General features: G+C 39.9%; 1 protein-coding gene across 3 annotated transcripts in view; it reads left to right on the forward strand.

Annotated features, from left to right (window-relative positions):
* The window catches only part of TAOK3 (TAO kinase 3), a 154,276-nt gene that overhangs the window by 47,697 nt on the left and 85,622 nt on the right, over positions 1 to 20,957 (forward strand). For all 3 annotated transcript variants that reach the window (XM_040986914.1, XM_040986913.1, XM_040986912.1), the window contains exon 2: positions 11,605 to 11,707. The gene's annotated coding sequence lies outside the window, so the exon portion shown is untranslated. The remainder of the gene's footprint in view (positions 1 to 11,604; positions 11,708 to 20,957) is intronic.

Consider the following 20,957-nt stretch of genomic DNA (forward strand, 5'->3'; position numbering starts at 1 on the left):
TAGTTAGAAAAAAAAAAAGATTTGGCTCATAATATGATCATCTCTGGCCTGTGTTCTGTTGCACTTGTGATTGCTGGACTTTGAGCTTTGAACTTGGAACCTTCCAACCACCCCTTCAGACTAATAACTGAAAATTTAGATGAGGTGTGAGGGGTGGATCCCTATTTACTAAATTCATTCCTGAATTCTAGTTTTAGGATGAGGTTGTTTATTCTAAGAGGATTCCTTACAATTTGAACAAACGTTTATCAAAACTTTTGTCGTCATAGGCCCTCTTAACACACACTCTGCTAAGTGCTAGATGTTTTTGCTTTAGTATTTTTTTAAGCTCCCATTAAGTATTTTGTTTGATATTTCCACTTCTTTGCAGCTTTAATGGAGCCTTCCTTGATGGTGACATTTACAGCTGCTTGTGACATTATACCATCTAACATTTGTTAAGCACCAAGGAAGCCTAGGCAAGTATATGTGGAAAGTGAAAAAAATTGTTGAACTAAAACATTAATACTTGAAGGAAAACTGAATTTGATCATTCCTGTCTGGACGAAGGAGATTGTTGGAAAAGGAAGGAGAGTTGGACTTTGGCCAGGTAGTTAAGCTGGCCGCATCTCTCATCAGAGGCCCTGAACTGGATTTCCCGCTGTCTTTGCTGGGAGGTTGCAGGCATGGCTCAAGTCCATGGCCTCTTGCCTCCCACCTGGGAGACCTGTGGGTATTTGAGGAGTGTATTAGCATTTTGGAATATCTCCCTCTGATTCTCTTTGTTAGTCTATTTTGGTTGTTTCTCTCTAAGTTGTTGTTGTTGCAAGATTGATTTATTTTTTTTTTTATTGGGGCGGCAGATTTACAGAGAGAAGGTAAGACAGAGAGAAAAATCTTTCATCTACTGGTTCACTCCTAAAATAACTATAACAGCTAGAGCTGAACCAATCTGAAGCCAGAAGCCAGGAGCTTCTTCTGGCTCTTCCATGTGAGGTCAGGGCCCCAAGGCTTTGGACTGTTCTCCTCTGCTTTCCCAGGCCACAAACAGGCAGCTGGATGGCAAGTGAGGCTGTCTGGATTCGAACTGGCACCATATGGGATGCCGGCACTTGCAGGTGAAGGATTAGCCAACTGAGCCATCACACTGGTCCCTATTGCTGATTGAGGAGGGCCTGAAGAAAGGAACAGAGAACAAGGAAAGATGTAAGCCATGATTATAAAATTGTAGAGGAACAGAAAATTTGACAGGATTAAGAAAGGAGCACTGTATGTTCTTCAGTATATTAAAGATTCTCTCTGTGTATGTTTAGTACATTGAGATTATTTAGAAGATATGCTTTAAGTTTATTTCGCTGAAGGGGTCGGTTTTAGATTTTTGTGCTTTCTTCAACTTTGCCAATCCTCACCTCTTTGGTGCTCAACTCCCCACCCTCCCACCCCACAGTCTCAGAATTCCCTCTTAGACATTTACTGTGCAGCTCACATTTATTTTCCAGTTATTTCCAGGTTACTACTCCGACAGGTAGATGCAGATTCAGTGCTGTGCTGCCCCAAAGACTGAGGGGAAAAGAAACTTTCTTTCACACCTTCCATTGTTTGAGTTTTGGGTACTACTCTTTGAATCTGTGCTAAATAGTAAATGGAGAGATTGTTGTTTGGATCTACACAAGTGCGTTTGCATTGCTGAGCTCACGCTGGCCAGTTCTAAAAGGATTTTTTTTAATTTGCTTTTCAGCAAAGGAATCACCTTCATTTCCTTTGATGATGTTTCCCAGCAGACACTCTAGACCCATCACCGGAGCGGGTCAGACTCTCCTGAAATGCCTCTTTCGCAGGAACCCTACTTCGTTTGTACATAATCAACTTTCATGACAGGTGCAGGGGATGGACTGAGCAGCCAGAAACACCCACTGCCCCCACGTTGAGCTCTGTCACAGGGAAGCTGGGTACCCTCAACAGAGACTTGGCAAGAAGGCATTTCTGTTGTAACTGGATTTTCCCTCTGCTTGCAGCCACAAAGACAAACACTTGAAGTAATTTGTTTTTTATCCTCTCGAGTAACTTAAAATGAACATAAATAAAACTCTGCTAATAATTCACAGAGTAGTGAGAAATCTGAAGTACCTTAGATGTGTAAAAAGCACCTCCTAACACATTTTGTGCCTTTTTTAGTTTGCCATCGCAGGCTATTATTTATTGATTCTTAAGAAATGGATACTGTAATCTGAATTCAAGGCAGCTATAAGAGCAAAAGAGTTGGATAAACCTGTTAGTTGTCTTTATATTAAGCAGAGAAGTTCATCTGTGCGTATGGGGTGGATAAATAGAGAAAAAGCAAATATTCTTCAATGTCATTAGATTTGCTATTTTGTATAGTTTAGGGATCTTCTTCTTTATTTGACTGTTTGGTCTGACTATCCTTTCAATTTTGTCTCATTTCTTTAATGGCCAGGCATTGCTTAACAATAAGGATCCACCCTGAAAAATGTGTTGGGTGGAGAAATGTGTTGGGAGTGCACTATAACAAACCTAGATAATGGAGCGTAGCCAGCGACACCGCAGGCTGAATGGTCCAGCCCATCTCTCCTAGGCTACCAACCTGCACAGCATGGCAGCATATTGAATACTATGGGCAATTGTACTACAATAGGGCTTGTAATTCTAAACACGTCTACAGGGTATCACTCCAGAACCTGAGGAATGACGTATAAGACATCTGTAACATAACTAGGCAATAGCAATTTTTCAGTTCCCTTATAATATTACAGGTCACCACCATAATGTATGCAATCTCTTGTTTGCCCAAAATATGAATGGGGCACGTGGCTATATACACATGTTGTGGGTATACACAACCAGTTCTCACCACCTCCACTGCTATCTCTTTGGTTTACACCACCAGCCTGTCTCCTCTAGATTATTCTAACAGCCTTCTAACTGTACTGCCTGCCTCAGTTTACTCTCAGTTGAGCAGAGTGAGCCTTTAAAAGTGAAGACAGATTGTGCTACCTAGCTTTGAGTAAGAACTGGAATCCTTACAAAGGACTCCCCGAGGCCCTGTGTGACCTGCCCCTTCTACTCTGGCCTTACCTCTGCTTACCTGTTACTCACCGGCCCCAGCTACTCAGGTCTCCTTCTCCCTCCTCCCCTGGGCCCTTTGTTCTCATTGGTCCCTCTGCCTAGAGAACTCTTCCTTGTGGATACTGGCATCTCTGTCCACATGTGAGAAGGGTCAGATTAACTCCACGTCCCTGCCATTCCTGATCTCTCTGATGCTCTACTTTTCCTTTTTCCAGAACACTCCTCATTCTTTTAATCCATGATTTGCTTCCTCATATTTACTGTGCATTTCTCTCCACCACAATCCAAGTCATACCAGTACAGGAAGCTTTGTTCTGTTTCTCCAGCTGCTTAGAATTGTACATAGTAGGCACAAAATAAACAATTGTCAAATGAATTACATAGAAGTTGGGACTGCAACTCAACGCTCACTGTCTGAATCACTATTTTTGAAAATTGTACTGTGCTGCCACAAGACCAGAAGAGAAGAATCACTTCTGTATAAAGGAAAAGATAGAGGATGCTATTTGTCAGATGAGGGAGCAAATGCGTTCATGGTGAACTATTAATATAATGACGGGTCAAGATGAGGTAGGTGTGTTATCACAAGAATACAAATAAAGTAACTAATTTCATGGAGTAAGGAAAGGGGGTGGAATTTGAGTCTTAAAGAAGCACTGGGATTTTGATTTGTAATGATTTTGAAAAGCTGTTTCAAGTGGAAGAAACAGACAGTGCCCATAAACAATGAAAACATGTTCAGTTAGCAGCCTTGAGTATCATGTAATGGATTTTGTTATGTCATCATTAAAGAATTTTGAGGGATGGGCACTTGCCTGGTAGGTATGATACTTGCAACCGTATCAAAGTGGGCTGTAGTCTCAGCTGCACTCTGGATTCTAGCTTCCTGGGAGGCAGCAGGGAATGACTCCACTGGTTGGGTCTCTGCTGGATCTGTGCCAGCTTTAGCCGGTTTCCCTGCAGCACTTGTAGCCATTGAGGAATGAACCCAGAAGATATTTATTCTATCTCTGTTTCTCAAATATATACATTTTTTTCAAAACTTGCAAGATTTTTGAATAGCAAAGTGATAAGATTAAAGTTTCTTGTGTTAGAAAAATGGCATTCGTAGCCTCTTGTATGGGAAAGGTTGGAAGACAGAAGAGCGAGGAGGTGCTTGTATCTATCATGTTGTTGGCTGATGTGGTTGATCTTTCCATCTATATTATGAATCTTTTCAGGATAAACTGTTACTATGCATTGCTAGCATCCTTCTGAATATTACTTAAGCTAACTTCTTCTCACACTTTCCCTAACCCCTCCAAGTTAATTTAAGAACTTGGAAATATCCCAAGGCAGTTTGGGTAGGACTGTTTACTTTTTGAAAACGAATTGAGACAGATAACTGCATTCATTTGTGTAGTAGCTGACTAAGATAGAAAAGCACTTCAAAAAAAAAAAATTCATGGAAATGGAGCTTAACTAGTAAACCTATTTTGGAACATGAAAAGTTTAAGTCCATATATGAGTTTCTTTCTCTCTTTTATTTATTTATTTTTATTGGAAAGGCAAATAGACAGAGAGGAGAGACAGAGAGGAAGACCTTCCAACTGATGGTTCACTCCCTAAGTGACCACAACAGCTGGAGCTGTGCTAATCTGAAACCAGGAGCCTGGAACCTCTTCCGGGTCTTCCACACAGGTGCAGGGTCCCAAGGCTTTGGGCCATCCTCCAAGGCTTTCCCAGGTCACAAGCAGGGAGCCAGATGGGGAGTGGGGCTGTCAAGATTAGAACCAGTTGGGCCCAGCGCAGTGGTGCAAGTGGTTAAGGTCCTCGCTTTGTACGCCCGGGATCCCAAATGGGCGCCCCCCGCTTCCCCTCCAGCTCCCTGCCTGTGGCCCGGGAAGGCAGTCGAGGCCAGCCCAAAGCTTTGGGACCCTGCACCCGCGTGGGAGACCCGGAAGAGGCTCCTGGCTTTGGATCGGCATAGCATCCACTGTTGTGCTCACTTGGGGAGTGAATCATCGGACGGAAGAGCTTCCTCTCTGTCTCTCCTCTCTGTATATCCGCCTTTCCAATAGAAAAAAAAAAAAAAAGATTAGAACCAGTACCTATATGGGATCCTGGCACATTCCAAGGGTGGACTTTAGCTGCTAGACCACTGCACTGAGCCCCCAAGATATATTTTTAAACGGGAAAAGATGAATAAATTGGCCTAACTACCTGAAGAATGCATTTTGATTAAACTAATAGCCACTTGAAAATTATTCAGATAATTCTGAAATGTGTTGTCTCTGGTGGCTCACGTTGCTGAAAAAATTAATTAATTAATTAATAATAATAAAAAAAACAGTCTAAGTGGTTTACAACAGAACTTATTTCTCAGTTTCCAAAGCTGGGCAGTTAAAGATCAGGTTTCGAAACAGTTGGGTCTCTGATAAGGGCTCTTTTTGGATTGCAGATTGTGCCCTCTGCTCACATGCCTCCTCCCTCCCACTCCTCCTGTGTGGCCATGAAGCCTACTGGAGTGTGCTCCCACTCTGATGAGCACATTTAACCTCCCTCATTCCCTGGCTCCAAAATACAGTCACACGGTAGAGAGAGGATGGGAGGAGGGGGGACGCATTTTGAATTTGAATCTATAGGCCAAGTAAGCCTTTTCCCAAGAACGTATATATAAATGTAAGTATATACAATTTAATTTTGAAATTTTTAAGTCCCTAAAACATACTATGCTGAAGGCAAACTTTTCAAGGCAAAGTAAACACAGGAATGAAACAGTCCCACGCCAGAATAAATAAATAAAAGAATTTGCTAATAGCCATGGCATTTTAGAAAATTTTCATGCTAAATAATCCTTCGTTAGCTGTAAGAAGGTTTATTGGCAAAGCTTTTACTTCTGCATGTTCTATTATCTCTGGTGCCTGGCATTGTAATCCTGTGGCAGGAAGTCAGAGAAATAAATAGAGAGCTCTCTCAGCACCATCAGTATTCAGCGATCAGTGGCAGGTAAAATTTGCAGAGGCTAAAGCTGTTGGCATCTTAGGGTTTTCTTTTCTTTGGCTTTGGAACAATTACAGTGAAGATAGCAGGGAATTTTAGTCATACATTTAACTCAGGGTGTGTGTGTGTGTGCAAGTAAAAGATTTTTAAACTAAGGAGTGTGCCAAAATCATAAACTTCCAGAGTTGAAATGGACTTTAGAGATTGTCTTGATCAGTTCCAAGACCAGCAAACTGAGGCTTACAGAAATTAAATAATTTGAAATTAAATGACAGGGCCATTTAGGGGCCATGGTGGGATTAGAACCTAAGGTTTCCATCTTCTCCATCAGAGTTCTTTCCATTCTACAGTGAGCCCTGCTGGTATGTGCTGTCTGATTAGGAATCCCATTGCTGTAATGACCCAAGGTCTAAGTCATCACTGCCTTGAAACAGCCTAACTTCTTTCAGCCTCTGCTATATCCATTCCAAATCTAAATTTTGCTTATAAAAAGATATTTAAAAATTATAAACCATTAAAAAATTATAAACCATTAGTTTAACAATTATTCATTCATTCATTCATGTAATTCCTGTACCACTTAGATTTTCCTTTTTAACCTTTAAAAGCTTTTAAATTATTTTTAAATTTTATTTAAAATAAGGAGAGATCTTCCCCCTGGTAGTGTATTGTGCAAAGCTGACATCAGGACAGGGCTCTGGGTCTCCCACAGAGGGCATGAGGCCTAGGTGGAGCCTCATGTGGAGTTTGAGCCTCATGGAGCCTCAACCGGAGGAGACTGGCTTGGAAGCAGAAAAGCAGGAACTTAACCAGTCTCTCCAGTATGGAGTGCAGGCATAGCAAATGGCGGCTTAATGTGAATACCACAGTACTCTCCACCACTCTGCCTACACTGGTGTGATAATTTTGTGTTATTTTTCTTAAAGAGTTCCCCTAAGAAGTGACTCCTACACTATACATATTTAAGTATTACAAGACACTTAGGAGAAATATGCCAGAGAAATTAAATATTTTATTCCATTAAAATTTTTCTTGATTACCCATCAAAATATAGAATTTTGAAAACTTTTTTTTTTATATTCTAAAGTCTCACCTTTTTCTGGTTCAGGAAAAAAAAAGTTTTCTGGAATGTCAAGTCAGAAATCCTGTTTTTTTTGTTTGTTTGTTTGTTTTTTCAAGATTTATATATTGGCCCCAGTGTGATAGCCTAGCGGCTTAATTTTCACTTGCATCCACCAGGGTCCCATATAGACACTGGTTTGAATCCTGAATCCTGGAGGCTCCACTTCCCATTCCAGCTCCCTGCATGTGGCCTGGGAAAGCAGTGGAGGATGACCTAAAGCCTTGGGACCCTGCACCCATATGGGAGACTCAGAGGAAGCTCCTGGTTCCTGGCTTCAGATCGGCTTAGCTCCGGCCATTGCAGCCATTTGGGGAGTGAACCAGTGGATGAAAGATCTTTCTCTTTGTATCTCCTTCTCTCTGTATATTTGCCTTTCAAAAAAAAAAGATTTATTTATTTATTTGAAAGGCAGAGTTACAGAGGGAGAGGAAGACAGAGAGTGCACACTTGCATCTGTTGGTTCACTCCCTGAATGGTTATAATGACTGGATCTGGGACTGGAACCAATCCGGAGCCAGGCATTGCATCTGGGTGTTGTCATCTTCGTGTACTCTCTCAGGCATTATCTGAGAGCTAGGCCTTAACCTGCTGTCTTCAGACACTGGTCCAGAGAAATCCCGGATCTGAATTTGGGAGCACACCTGCCACATAGGTGTGATGAATCACTTTTCCAAGATTCAGTGTTGAAACAGAGAAATGAATGAAAAAGAAAAAGGCATTGAGATGGCTGATCTTTGAAATTCTTTCCAGTATAAAATGTTTGGATTCTTAACTCCCTTCTTCATACAGAGATAGTATGAAGTTTTCAAATTAGCTTATTGCTGAAGAAGTGTGATTGAAACATCAATAGGCAACTTAAATCTTCCATGATTCATTGTTCTTGAATGATTTGGGGGCAAGGGCAGTTATGAGAAGAGTTCATATTTCTACTGTTTATCCGGTGTTCTATTAAGTTAGAATGTCTATAAAAATAATTTACTTAATTATTGTCTTTGGAAGTTTTCCATTTCTCAGAATGAAGAGTGAAGAAAATTATTTCCGCTGCATAGCTCTGATGAAATCTTGAGCTGTAAGCTGACTGAATCGTTTAGTTGGCCCAAGGGCCCAAGACCTGAAATACTGCATTCTTGGCACGTTTCTGAGTGCCCACGTTTGCTGGAGGTTAAGGAAGAGGGGAAAAAAATTTGTGAAAAATATTTCATTATTAGTGAATTGTTACAATGCTACCCCATCAGATGGAAAAATAGCCTTGTTCAATGTGTTGGCAGAAGGACAAATTTAAATGATTGTTTTTAGTTCTGTCACTGGGAGGGAAGGAGGAAGAGACATCGGTAGATTTCTGTGAAGTCCAGTGTGAGCTGTGCTCTCAGGTCCAGTTCCAGCTACCTGCTGATGTGTACGCAGACAACAGGTGCTGGCTCGAGGAGCTGCATCTTGCCATACATGTAGGAAGAACCCAGACCATTTCCAGCTCCTGCCTTGGGCCTGGCGGGGCCATGACCATGGCCGAGAACCGACAAGTAGGAGAGATATATCACCTACCAGTCCCGTTCTCTCTCTGCCTTTCAGATAAATAAGCACAATATATTTTTTTAGGAAATTCTTTTTTTAAAAATAAGGTTTATGTATGCATGTATGTATTTATTTCTTTAAAAGGCAGAGTTAAAAAGGAAGAGACACAGATCTTGCATCTGCTGTTTTACTCCCCAGATGGCTGTTACATCCAGGTTTGAGTCAGGTCAAAGCCAGGTGTCAGGAGGTTCATCCAGATCTCCCATGTGGGTGTGGAAGCCCAAACACTTAGGTCATCTGCTACTGCTTTTCACAGGACCTCAGCAAGAAGATAGATAGGAAGTAGTACAGCCAGGACTCACACTGATGCTCATAAGCGGTGCTAGTGTTACAGGCGGCAGCTTTACATGCAATGCTACAGCACTGGCCCAGTAATTTTTTTTTTTTTTGGAAAAGTAACATAAGCTGAGACATATTTCTTACTCTGAAGAAACGCTTGCCATCCACTTTGAGTTCAAGTGTCCATGTGTTTGAAACTGAGGCAAAGGAATAAAATGGTGGGTTTTATCAATATTTTTCATTTAGCTGGACTATAAAACTATTGGAATCTGTACTTTGTGGATAGGAGAGACAATGTAAGCAAAGACAAAGCATGGAATGAAATACAAAGTATGTTTGAAAATGTGACTGAGTAGTAAGTAGCTCGTTGTTTCCTGGTTCTGAAGGTTAAGGATTTGGGCTGTCGTGTTGTGAAGCCAGCCTGGATGTTTGTTAGATAACGTTATGCCTCACCCTGTAGGAAGGAAGGCAATTCTCAAGAAATCTGAGCAAAAATGTGACATTGCTTGAACAGCACTTCAGGGAGATTTTGGTAAAGTGTTTTTAAGATGAATTCCAGAAAATATAGAACGGGCTGAAGGACTAGAACTGGTGAAAAGAGAAAATGCTACATAAATGGAACATGAATAACAGATACATAGAAATATTTGAAGCAACACTGGGGATTAATCCAACCTAAGGTATAAGAGAAAGGGATGTGTCAAAGTGAGTGTGAGTTGTGTGTGAGCCTTTCAGGAAAGAAGCCATTAGGTACTTGAAAACAGGGGAGTGGGACTTAGGCCTATGTTGGGACATAGTGCTGTGTGAAATCATTAAATGACAGACAGGAAGACAGCAGCTTGCGGTCACCCACAGAGCTTGGCAGATCTTGGAAGAACACGTTCAAGTAGGGATCAGAGAGAAGTGGAGGGCTCTAGTAGGAAGAAGTTGGGAAAGCAGAAAAAGTTTCGTGGATTCCAAGAGGCATTGATGATGAAACCGGAGCTGGGGGTGGGGAGTGAGGTGGAGGAAAGCTGCCACCAGTCTCCAGGTTTCGTAGGTGAGCTGCAGGCATACAGTCTCCGGCCCCACCAGCACTTAAGTATTTCCCAGTGGAAAAATAAACACACAGGACTGAATGACTTGGGGCTCTTCCTTAAAATAAACACTGAGCAGTCATTAAAATGATCTTAACAGTGTTTGGAGACAAGGCATAATCCTCAGAGACATGGGCTATAAAATTACATAGGTAATATGATCACAGCTACCTAACAAAATGAACATGAACATGGAAAAATAAATAGTTGTTTGGCGAAAACTGTGTCAAATTATCCTAGGTGGGATTTGGGGTTATTTAGAAGTAGTGGGGGTATATGTCCCAGATTCTCTGTTGAGTATGTATTTTCCTATTAGACAATTAGAAAATAGTCATTACACAAGAAATAAGGGAGATGGGTTATGGTAGAGCCCAGGAGGGACATGGCAGATGAATCACTGTAAATCCCTATGTTAATTGAAAAAGCAATTCAAAACCTAAGCCTTTCTGACCAAGAATCAGTAGTATGACCACATTCTATCCATCTGATTAGTTCTGCCTACCAGTGGCCCCTTTTGAGTTATCTGGACACGAGTACGTCGGTGGAAGCCTCATGTGGCTTCTGAAATTTAACGACACATGGGTTTTCCAGGTGTTACTCAAAAAAGGGTACCTGTGTCACTGTTGGGAAAAATCTTACTTTTGACATATGTCGTCCAGGCACAGATAAATATGACTTTATTTGTAAACATTTTAACTTTATAATATTACATTTAAAAATAGAGCTTTAATTTTATTAATTTCCCTTTTTCAGAATTAATTTGTTTGAAAGCCAGAGTGACAGAAGGAGAAAGACACACACACACACACACACACACACACACACACACACACACACACACACACACACATTTCCTTCTCCTAGTTCACTCCCCACATGCCTGCACCTGCAGGGACATACCCAAGCCATGGCCAGGATATTAGGGAATGCCATTTTTGTCTCCCAGGGAGTGGTAGGGAGCAATACTTGGGTCATCATCCGATTCTGCCTTGGCACATTAGGAGGAAGCTAGACAGGAAGAGGCAGTATTTCTCCATCCATCCCAGGCATCCTGATAGTGGGATGTAGGCATTCCACGCAGTGGCTTAACCCACTGTACCACACTGCTCACCCCAGCAATTCTAACTTCTGTAGTTGTGTTTTTATTTATTTTTATTACCAAGTCAGATATACAGAGAGGAGGAGAGACAGACAGGAAGATCTTCCGTCCGATGATTCACTCCGCAAGTGACTGCAACTGCCAGTGCTGCGCTGATCTGAAACCAGGAGCCAGGAGCTTTTCCAGGTCTCCCACATGGGTGCAGGGTCCCAAGGCTTTGTGCCGTCCTCGTCTGCTTTCCCACGCCACAGGCAAGGAGCTGGATGGGAAGTGGAGCTGCTGGGATTAGAACCGGCGTCCACATGGGATCCTGGGCGTGTTCAGGGCGAGGACTTTAGCAGCTAGGCCATGTCGCTGGGCCCTGTAATTATGTTTCTAGCTTTATGTATTTTAATCTGCTTTTTCCATAGGTGCACCATATACACAAAAGCCTGAAGTTATAAAGGCGAAAAGAAGATTGCTGCTAAAAATGAACCTTAGCAACACAGTGTACTTTGTGCCTCACAGAAAAAGGTACTGTCCACAATTCTGTGACTTAGCTTTCTTTTTACAATGGGAATTAATTGTGTAGTCTGGTTTTATCTGATGACTGTTTATTATGATGAAAACTAAGGGGATGTGAAAATATTAATAAAATCAATGAAATATTTTATAATTTTTTTTTTGAGTTTTCAGGCTAGTACCATGCCATGGTAGGTTAAGCTTCTGCTTGTGATGCTGGCATCCTGTAAGAAAACCAGTTCCTGTCCCGGCTGCTCCTCTTCCCTTCCAGCTGCCTGCCTGTGGCCTGAGAATGCAGTCAAGGACGGCCCCAAAGCTTGGGTCCCTGTATCCACATAGGGGACCCTTCTTGTGGCCATGAGGGGAGTGAACCACTGGATGGAAGATCTCTCTGTGTCTCTCCTTCTCTCTATCTCTGACTTGCAAATACAAATAAATCTTTATAAAAATAAATCTTAAATTGTTTTTTTTTAATTTTTGAGTTTTTTCCTTGGTTGTTTTCCCTATTCTCCATTATGGCTTACAGAATGGAGAATTATTTAAAGTTTCCTGATTTCGTTTAAGTTGTTTTCTAGAAATATGCATATTGCCTTTCTTGCATATTACAGTATTTTTATTTTATTTTGAAACTATATTAAAGGTTTCATGTCACATTTCCTCTAAAAAGAAGTACTAGATTTTTCTAAAAATTTTAGAAAATACAGATAGGAGGAAATAAAAAAATTTTCTGAAGGCCTGGTACAGTAGTTCAGTGGCTAAATCCTTGCCCTGCACACACCAGGATCCCTTGTGGGCTCCGGCTTGTGTCCCAGCTGTTACACTTCCCTTCCAAGTCCCTGCTCGTGGGAAGGCAGTGGAAGAAGACCCAAAGCCTTGGAACCCTGCACCTGTGTGGGAGACCTGAAAGAAGCTCCTGGCTCCTGGCTTCAGATCGGCTCGGCTTGGGCCTTGTGGCTACTTGGGGAGTGAATCAGCAGATGGAGGATCTTTCTCTCTCTGTCTCCTTCTCTTTGAGATGTCCCTTCCAATAAAAATAAATAAATCCTTAAAAAAAATCATCCGAAATCCCAGCTGCTTCGGGCAAAACCCAAGGTGGTACTCCACCTGTTTCGTAAAAACAAAGGAAACAGAAAAATCCTACCCTGGAGGTCGGCCAGAAGGCTTTCCTGGGACAGCAATCAGCCCATTCCACTCTGCGAGCAATAACTGTTTCCCTATGCCCTTGGTCCTTCCCCATACATATCCTTTTCTGTATTAGACTGCCAATTTGGTGGGTGAAATGAAATAGCTAATTATTTTAATTTTTAACTTCTTTGATTAACTACGGAAGTTGTATGTACTCTGTGTCATGAATAGCCACTGCTTTTTTTTCTTCTTTAAAGATTTATTTATTTTTAAATGAAAGTCAGATGTGCAAAGCAAAAGAGAGACAGAGGGAAAGATCTTCCATCCACTAATCCACTGCCCAAGTGGCCACAATGGCCGGATTTGAGTTGCTTCAAAGCCAGGAGCCAGGACCTTTTTCCAAGTCTCCTACGCGGGTGCAGGGTCCCAAGGCTTTGGGCCATCCTCAACTGCTTTCCCAGGCCACAAGCAGGGAGCTGGATGGAAAGTGGAGCTGCCAGGATTAGAACTGGCGCTCATATGGGATCCTGGCAAAATGCAAAGCGAGGACTTTAGCCTCTTGGCTATCAGACAGGGTTGAACCACTGCTGTTTCTTTGAGTTTTCTGTTTTATGCGCAAATGGGTGTTTGTACATGGATACATTTACTTTCCTGCTAACAAGAAAAATCTTTGAACTGATGCAGATTTTGCAAGGATGCCCCCTCAATTGCCTTTCCATTTTGTTCATTTTTGTCTTTCTGAAACAACCCTTATGAATAGTTTCCATCGTTACTCTGAACATGTAAACCCATATATTTCTGATGCCCTTATGCTAATGAAGGTAATATGTGTCTCCATCCCTTCTAAAACCTTGCTCCTGCCCCGTTTGTTTTCTCTAAACATTTCTATTAATAATTGCACATATTCGCAGGGGGCACATTGCAATATTTCAGTGCACGTATGCAGTACTTACTGTTCAAAGTGGGATAATTAAAGGTTCCCCTTTTTGAACATTGTCTTAGAATTACTTTTTTCTGTTTATTCATATGATATATGTTAGATTATCTCATGCTGCTTCTTCATCTCCGCTTTCCACCCCTTCACATACCTAACTTGTCCCCAGGCAACCTGTAACACCATCGGTCACCTCGTTTTCTTTTCTTTTTTTTTTCTTCAGAATTTTGAAAGCGTCTACTCCTTTTTGCCTGTCACTCAGCGTTGTTATGTTGAAATCCATCCATGTTGCAACCTGTATTGATAGCTCATTTCCTTGCTGAGTTCCATTCCGCTTGTACCACAGATGGTTCGTCTGTCCATTTGTTGATGGTTATCTGGGTTGTTTCCAGTTTGGGTTATTAGAAGTAACACTACTGCTGTGGCCTTATAAGGATACAACACTTTTATTTTTTTTTTGGATAAATACATAGCAGTGAGATGACTACGTTATGTTTTAGGTGTATGTATAAATTTGAAAAGAAGCTGCCAAGCTATTTGTCAAAGTACTTTTACCATTGTACATTCCCATCTGCGCTATATGAGAGATCCAGCCGCTCCACTTCCTTGCTAACACCTGGCAAAGGTTATTTTTGCCAGCCATGCTAGCAGGCATGTAGTTATATCCAGTCGTGGCTTTGACTTAGTTTATGTGTGTCTTTCTTGGTAATGTGCCTATTCAAACCTTTTGCCCATTTCAGAGATTAGGGGGTTGGTTATTGTTGAGTTTCAAGGATTTCTTTATTTCTCTATTCAAATCTCTTAGGAGACACATATTTTGCAGAGTTTTTCTCCCAATGTGTTACCTGTCTTTTAATTCTATTTAGTATATTTCACATTCAGTGTTTTTACTTTTTGAAGAGGTAAATCAGTTTTTTCTTTATGGATTGTGCTTTTGTTTATATCTAAGAGATTTTGATCTACAGTTTTCTCCAGTGTTTTCTTCTGTAAGTTCTAATAGTTGTAGATTTTTAGTTGTAATTTAGTTGTATTTTAGTTCTGTAGTCCATTTGGATTTAACTTTTCGGCAGTGTGTTTCTATGGACAATTAGTTTTTGCACATATGTGTGCCTTTGCATTCCTTTCTCCACTGAATGCTTTTGTGCTTTTTTAAAAAGAATTCATTCATTTTTATTTGAAAGAGATTTGCAGAGAGAAAGGGAGACAGAGAGAAAGATCTGTGATCTTTACTCCAATGGTTCACTCCCTGAGTGGCAGCAATGACTGGAGCTGAGCCAATCCAAAGCTAGGAGCCAGGAGCTTCCTGGGGTCTCATACACAGGTGCAAGGTCCCAAGGCTTTGCGCTGTCCTCAGACCACAAGCAGGGAGCTGGATGGGAAGTGGAGCAGCCAGGGCACAAATCAACACCCCTATAGAATCTTGGTGCATGCAAGACCACTGAGCCATCACGTTGAGCCCTGCTGTTGTACTTTAATCAAAGCTCAGCTGTCTTTAAATTAATTATTTGTCATGTCTTCTTGCTCAGCTGGTTCCTTTATCATTATTAGATGGTTTTCATTAGCAACATAATATTTTGAAATCTACTTTGTGTGATGCTAATATAGCTAGCCCAGTTTTATTTGGTTAGTACTTTCTCCTTTCATTTTAAATTTACTTTTGTTTTACATTTAAAGTATATGTGTTTATATGTGTATATTTAGAAATAGAATATAGTCTGTATTTAGGTGACAATACACCATTTCACTACAGACTCTGTTAGCATACATTTCATGTTAGAATCCTCACCCTTCCTTTGTTATTTGTGCTTAAAATCAGTTTCATTTTAAAGAAATTGAAATAATGAAGAAATATATAGATAAACAGATAGTTGCGCATGTGGGTGCTTTCAATCCTTTATTGTATTTCTGCATTCTCACCTGATGGGGTTTGCTGTGTGAGGACCTCACACAGAATACCTTTAGCATTTCCTGTTCACCCAGCGGTCAGAGCATGGATTCCTTCAGCTTTTGAATGTCTTAAAGACCGGATTCTGCCTTTTTTTCAAGATATTGTCACTGACTGGAGAAGGTCTAGTGTGATTTTTTTTTTTCCTTCAGCACTTTCAAAACCGTGCTATTCTGTCCTTGAACTTTTAATGTTCACAGGGAAGAATCTGCTGTCATTGTTGTCTTGGTGCCTGTCTACATAGCATTTTTTCTTTTTTCTGGCTCCTTTCATGAAATTCTCTTTAAAATTTTTAGAAGTGTGAACCATTTATTATGATGTGATTTAGTGAAATTTTCTTTATGTTTCATCTGCTTGAGGCTTATAAACCTTAGATCTCTGGGTCTATAGTCATCATTTTTCTGCTGTTATTTTGTACTGTTATTTCTTCAGCTATTTTTTTTTTTTTTGGCTGAACATCTCTTTGCTTTGCCTCAAGGAGTCCAATTAGCCATATATGAGGTCACTTGCAGGTGATCCAGAGCTCACTAATATTTTGATTTTTGCTTGTTGTTGTTATTCCTTTGTCTCTCCATGCTTCATTTTAGGCAGCGCCTATTGCTGTTTCTTCAGGTTTATTAACATTTTTCCATGCTGGCTCATCAGCTCTTCATCCCATGCATTGTAATTTTTATCTCAAACATTGTAGCTTTTACCAGTAAAGATTTGAGTTTGTCTGTTCATAGCTTATCTCTACATGTTCAGTATTTCGTGTAACTTAAAAAATATATGAGCACATGTGTTGTCTATATCTGTTCTGATTTCACTCCAATTATTTTTTCTCATTGTCAAAGTCACATTTTGTACTTGTTTTGATACCTAGTAATCATTTTATTGAATGTTAGGTATTGTGAACATTTTACACTCTGGACACTAGGTAGTTTTTATTATTATTATTACTACTACTATTATTCTAGATGATTTTTACATAGTTGATCAGGGTGGGAATGATCCAGGGTTAAGGAAAAGTTGATGTAATCATTGTTTTCAAACTTTGTTTCTTCCCATTTCTGGGAATAGAGGGGAGATAAGAGGAGAAGCTGTACCCAGCCTCCCAACCCCCCAGTACCCAGTATCAACCCAGAGCCCCAATGTGAAAAACGACCAGGCCCTGCCCCGGTGAATGCACTAGGTCTGAAATGCTGTCTGTCTCACCAATCTGTGGATGAGGAAACCCTTCCAAAGTCCACTGGCTGACACAGTCGACCTTGGTGTCTATATATTCCCTGAGATACTTGCTGTCACCTTTTGGCTGGGTAGTTCTCCAATATGTTCTGTTCTCCATTTTCTGCTATGGTACCAGATGTCCTCTGCAGACCCCAATAGGTTACCCTATCCTCTATGTACACCATGGTCTGCTCTCCACCTCTCTGGATACCAGATAGTTTTTTATTCCTTTAGATATTCTTTAGCTTTGTTCTTGGATGCAGTTATGTAATGTAGAAATAATTTGATCCTTCTTATTTACCATTTTTCATATTTGTTAGAGGAATGGGTGTCGTAGCACCATGAGGTAAGGTGTGGCTTGGGACATTGACATTCCGAATTCTTGCTGTTCTGTGCTTTTGATACAGCTTCCTGCTAACAAATGATAGGCCAAGTGCCTGAGTCCCTGCCACCCACATGAAAGACACAGATCACAGATGTTGGATTCAGCCTAGCCCAACTTGGTTGATACAGGCATTTGCAAAATGAACCAGTAAATGGAAGATCTCTCCCTATCACTCTGCTTTTGAAATAAATAATCTTTTTTTTAAATGAAATACGTTATACTTCACCAGTCAGAATTTAGTCTAGAGCGAGTTATTTTCCACTCTTGAGTCAGGATTGTTTTGGGAATCCTATGGAATTGTCCTATGAATTATGTGATTTCTTCTTCTGGCTACCAAGAACAAGTGTTGTCCACAGCCTTTGATGAGTGCTAGGGCCTGCTTTCTGGATTCTGTGCATTGCCCCCCCGACCCCCCGACCAGGTGAGTGTTCTCTTACCTGCACGCACGGATCAGTCCTCGCTGAAGACTGGACCCTCTGTAATTCCCCCAAGCTCTCTCTGTCTTCTGTCTGCTGGTCTACCCTGTGAGAGTCACTCACCATGCTCACTCTGCACTCGCTGTGTCTTCCACTCCTGTGGTCCCCTAAACTCTCGTCTGATTCCCCTTCTCCACTCCATGACCTGGAAAACTGTCCCGAAGGTGTGGAGCTGGGACCATTAAGGAATTAACCAGGACTGTGAATTGTTCTCAGAGGTCACTGTCTTTTTTTTTTAACCTAATACCCATTGCTTTGAAATGCTATCATCCCTCTGTTGTTGCTTTTCAGCATTCTAGTTCTGGTGGCAAGCAATAGATCTAGTATCAGTTACTGCGTGTTGGATAGAAGCAAAAGTCCCTTCTATTTTTGAGGATATAGAAATGACCAAATATGTATATATTCAAACTTATTGATTATGGTTTTTATGTCTTGCCTCTGTTATCTTGCTTAGTAATTAAATATTCTTTTAAAATTTATTCTAGAATTTTTTATAGTCTTTTTTATATTTAAATGTTTATTTCTTTATAGAATCATTCTGATCTGTAGCATAACAATCATCTATGTTTTTCCCCAAATATTTGTCAACAGGACTTAGCTATAGTCACTTGGAAGCTAAAATATTCAGAAGCTTAAAATGTGTTTTGATGATGGAAAATATTTTAGTTATGATAACTTACTCAACATATCTTTTAATTTTTCTTAGAATGAATCTCACAGTTTGCTTTTTATGCCTAGTCTCTAACAAAACATGTCTTCTTATTAATCCAGTGCCTCTCATTTCTGTTTCCATACCTAAGTAATAAAGACAGTAACACTTTTTGAACTTTCATTCTGTTCTTTCAGTTCTCTAACTGAAAAGCAGCTAGTGACTTTTCCGATCATGTTGACACAGCAGCCTTCTGGCTGATGATGGCGCCCTGGATTGGCAGGATGACTGCCCAGGATTGAAGGACCAGTATTGGCAGGGCAATCCTTTTTCCTGTTTAAAATCTTCAAAGACACCCTGTTACCCTCAGGATAAAGTCCAAATTTCTTAATATGATTTCAAAGACCTTTTGTGATTTTCTTTGGCTCAAAACCAACTTCATGTTTTCTCCCTCCCAATGTCCCACACATCCATGTTGAATGAACTACTTTTATTTTCCCTAGAAAGGCATACTTTTTCACTTCCAGGTTAAAAAATAAATTGAGCCACCTGATTGTAGCCTTATATTAATAAAATAGTTGTTTTTCCTCTTAATCATTAGTTATAACTGTCCACTTGTGTTATTACAGTTCTTTTTAATAAAATTGTTAGCACTTTAGATTCCCAAAATACATTTAAAACAAAAAGGAAAGAAAAGCCTGGGTCTATCATTATTGCTGTAACATAGTTGTCTTAAATGTTGCATTCTATCTTTGTCAAACCTTAAAATCTTAATACCATAGTCTTAATTATGTGATTATTTTGAAGTAGTGAGTGAAATGGACATCCTTTTAATTTAGTTCTTATCTTTTTATTTAATTCTTGTTTATAGCCCTTTCCTATATTCTTGATGTGTCGTTATAGTTTAGCAACTCTCACCTTATTTGTCTCTAAGCACTTTAAGTGCAAGAACTATATCCCACTCACTCTACTGCCAATATCCAGTACAATGGCTGACAAATAGTAAGCACTTGAGTAGACGTGTGTTGGTTGAAAAAGTGAATCAAGTAGGTGAGGGGACAGTTAGGATGATGACCTGTATGTGCTAATGATTTAACCATACAAAGTGCAGTGTACCTGTCCTGTGACAAGAGAAAGATGTCTTAGCCCTGCCAGTTTTACTTCTTTAATTAATGACCCTTTTCTTTTCTTGTAGACTGAAGTCCATTGGCTCATAACTTGAAAAAATTAGTTTGATTGGGCATTGACCAGATTTATAATGTCGTTTTCTAATGGATCAAAAAAGAAACACAGAAGCATCCCATAGCAAATTCAAAATAAGAGTGTCTGTTGGTAGGACACAGATTATTTACAATGAAAAGTAAAGATGAAAGTTATCATTTAAGTACTTTCTAATGAGGAAGAATTAAAAGAGGATCTTCAACAAATAAATGTGTGTAACTCTTGGCAGATAACATAAACACATCATAGTGATATCTTTATTAATAGAAACTTTGAACTCCAAATATTTAATATAGCAATAGAATAGCTTGCCTCTTCAAGTGGACATGTGGCATACTCTCCAAATGATAGTTTTTTCTTCTGGGGGTTAATGTAGGTTAATTATCTACTTTGCTATACAAATAGACCACATGTCAGTCAAGAGCATGAGGTTTGCTGTGAGACCTGGTTTGAACTGCAGTGCTGACAAATATTGATCTCCTGACCAGAGAGTGTAGCTTTACCTCTCAAAAGCTTAGTGTCATCTACAGAATTAAGATAATAAGTAAAACCAATGCACTGTGAATCCGTTGAACAGAGTTTTAAAAAAATTGTGAAGTTTTTAGTGTTGCCTACATATATAGTAGTGCTTAGTCAATGCTAGTTATTATTACTTCAGTATTAATTATACCAAAATTATGCTTCTCTAGTGACCACTTGATTAAAACATAATTAGTTATAATGCCTTCTACACTTTTAAGGTAAACAGTAGATGGATTTTAAAATTATGTAATCTGCCCCACAAATGCTTTTAGAATATTTTCATCACCCTAAAAAGAAGCCTGTGTCTTAATTATCTGTCTTTCAAACCCTCCGGTATTGGGTAACCAATAATCTATATTGTGTACCTATAGGTTTACCTTTTCTGGAAATAGCCTATAAGTAGTTTCCTATAATATACAATAATATAATAACTGTTATATAATTAATATATAATTACCAAACATGATACATAATTGTGATACGATAATAGAATGTGTTCTCCATTTACCAGTTAATGAATGTCTGCATCATTTTCATCTTCTGGCTGTCATGAATAATCCTGCCACAAACATCCATGCACCAGCTTTTTTATGTTTTGTGTTTTCATTTCTGTTTGGTGTATACCTGAGAATAAAATTTCTTCATCAAATTATAACTCTGTATAAGGGCTTCAAATAAGTAAATAAATATATACATATACATAGTTATTTTTTGAGAGGCAGACAGAGAGAGACATAGACATAGAGAGCTCCCAATTGCTGGTTCATTGTGCAGTTGCTTATAACAGCCAGAATTAGGC

The sequence above is a fragment of the Ochotona curzoniae genome, unplaced genomic scaffold, assembly GCF_017591425.1.
Source record: "Ochotona curzoniae isolate NIBS_2020 unplaced genomic scaffold, NIBS_Ocur_1.0 contig_46, whole genome shotgun sequence".
NCBI classification, from domain to species: Eukaryota; Metazoa; Chordata; class Mammalia; order Lagomorpha; family Ochotonidae; genus Ochotona; species Ochotona curzoniae.